Source organism: Schistocerca serialis, chromosome 10 (assembly GCF_023864345.2).
Source record: "Schistocerca serialis cubense isolate TAMUIC-IGC-003099 chromosome 10, iqSchSeri2.2, whole genome shotgun sequence".
NCBI classification, from domain to species: domain Eukaryota; kingdom Metazoa; phylum Arthropoda; class Insecta; order Orthoptera; family Acrididae; genus Schistocerca; species Schistocerca serialis.
This window is the reverse complement of record NC_064647.1, coordinates 241,372,135-241,374,686: the sequence shown is the minus strand read 5'-3', so window position 1 is coordinate 241,374,686 and position 2,552 is coordinate 241,372,135. Positions and strand designations below refer to the sequence as shown.

The 2,552-nt window shown below is 47.8% G+C and overlaps 1 non-coding gene across 1 annotated transcript; it reads right to left on the bottom strand.

Annotated features, from left to right (window-relative positions):
- Positions 1 to 2,184: 2,184 nt before the first annotated feature.
- On the bottom strand, positions 2,185 to 2,261 carry Trnas-cga (transfer RNA serine (anticodon CGA)). The gene has a single exon. It is a non-coding gene; the product is annotated as a tRNA-Ser (tRNA).
- Positions 2,262 to 2,552: the final 291 nt, after the last annotated feature.

The window sequence follows — 2,552 nt, the reverse complement described above, 5'->3', positions numbered from 1 at the left end:
CACTTGCCACTGACGAGGCGTGGTGCTCGTCCGTGGTTACTGTCGGTTAGGACATTTTTACGGCTATTTTTCGTATGCCACGTTATGTGACAGACATGTTAAGAGTCCACTTTGATACATCAAAAAATCCGGTAGTTTCATTGTCGGCGTGTTCAAATGGCTCTGAGCAATATGGGACTTAACTTCTGAGGTCATCAGTCCCCTAGAACATAGAACTACGTAAACCTAACTAACCCAAGGACATCGCACACATCCTTGACCGAGGCAGGATTCGAGCCTGCGACCGTAGCGGTCGCGCGGTTCCAGACTGTAGCGCCTAGAGCCGCTCGGCCACTCCGGCCGGGTTCGGCGTGTTCACGATAGACCCCTTTCTCTAATTCTGTAAACGCTCCACTCAATCCACCTTACAGCACTGGTTCCATACAACCGACTTGAACGTATATACAAAGCACTTCACTGGCTCGAGGTCCGAGCGAGGTGGCGCAGTGGTTACCATACAGCACTCTCATTCGGGAGGACGATGATTCAAACCAGCGTCCTGCCATCCTGATACTGGTTTTTCGTGATTTCCCTAAATCGCTTCACGCAAATGTCGGGATGGTTCCTGTGAAAGGAGCGTCCTGCCATCCTGATGCTGGTTTTTCGTGATTTCCCTAAATCGCTTCACGCAAATGTCGGGATGGTTCCTGTGAAAGGACTAGGCCAACTCCCTTCCGAATCCTTCCCTAATACGATGGGACCGATGACCTTGCTGTTTGGTCCCCTCCCACAAGTCAACGAAACCAACCAATCAAGCAACCGATCAATGACTTGACGACCATCTGTGTCTGAGGAACCTTGGTCTACGCAGGCGGAAGCGCTGTGAAATAATCAGTGTGCTCTTTTAAGCGGGCGACTAATATATCGTACTGCGAGAGCATTTGTCATGAACAGCTGCCCCTAGGTTACTGCACGGGCGAATCGTGGGAAGGGAAACAAACCTGTCTGTACCGAGCATGTCGTGGGTAGTGAGAATTTGTGCCGTACCGGAAATGGAAAAGGGTGTACCACTTTTCTCAGTCACGAGCGATCTACAGTATACACGGTGATCTAGCTGCCCCTATCGTTTTATGCAACCCGCCTTCATAAGCCATGCGCGAGATTTTCATATGCTCTCGCACGCTACGGGATAGCTTAGTCCTACCGGAAAAAAGAACAGGACCTCCTCGTAGGTCATTTAATTTACCTAAATTTTGTACTGGGATACGAAGAAATAATTTTCGAGATAGTAAAGAAAAATGTTCAAAAGTCACCTTCAAACTCACCCCCACTCCCATACACAGTCTGTACCGATCAGTATTTCTACTATGTTATTCATGACACTCCCTTCCAGAACCAAAGAAAAATTTGCGACTGCGCGAATTATTTCCCATATTCGACGTTTTTGGTATTCATTGAGTGGCCTTATTACGCCACCGTCTTAGCTGAGCACTTAAGAAATTGTAAAATGGACGTTTGTGTAAACTTTACGTAACAGTTTTGTGGATTTTAAGAGCATAAAAAAAGCAATTTTTCTGTCATTATCCTGATGGACAAGTTTAAATTAATAATGTTAACGGAGTAGCCGGCTATTCTGGTGGCGTAGTAGCCCAATCAATAGAGGTGAAAGAAGGTCGCATATCGAGGATGGTTGATAGACAGACAGATATTCAGCGATGACAGGCCCTGCAGACCACGCGTTGCTACCACAAACTGCCTCCATTCCTTCCTGTTTTGGGCCCGGTTCCCCCAGGTGTGTTCAATTCCCAGGACTGCTGGGTTCTTTGCCAGGTCGTCCATCCAGCGCTGCCTTGGTCGTCCAGTGGGGCGTTTGGTGTTTGGTTTCCCCGCTAGTGCCATCGTCGCCTGTCCTCCATCTGGCATACGGGCTACATGCCCCTCTTCCCCCCCCCCCCCCGCCCCCATTTTATTCTTCTGCTCTTTGTCTTTTGTAGGATAGTTGATTGTTCCATCAGAAGACAGATTTCCTCGTTTTTCCTCCTCCTCCATTCTCCGTTATCTAAAACTGGTCCCCATATCTTCCTCATTACTCTTCTTTCAAATATTTATTGTCCCTTTCTCGCTTAGTCATGATCCATGTTTCTGAACCGAACATTACTGCTGGGCAGATTTTCATCTTAGTGAAACTTCCTGGCAGATTAAAACTGCGTGCCCGACCGAGACTCGAACTCGGGACCTTTGCCTTTCGCGGGCAAGTGCTCTACCAACTGAGCTACCGAAGCACGACTCACGCCCGGTACTCACAGTTTTACTTCTGCCAGTATCTCGTCTCCTACCTTCCAAAGTTTCATATCAGCGCACACTCCGCTGCAGAGTGAAATTCTCATTCTGGTTTCATCTTAGTGTTCACTGAGATCGATTTAGGGCCGAGCGTCTGTCTGAGGGAATGCATGCATTTCATTCCCACTGCTATTCCTTCCTTGATGTCCATTTTCATGTTGTTGTCCGTAGTAAACCAAGATCCCAAGTATTATAACTGGTGTACGCTCTTGAACCTCTTGCCATCTATCTCA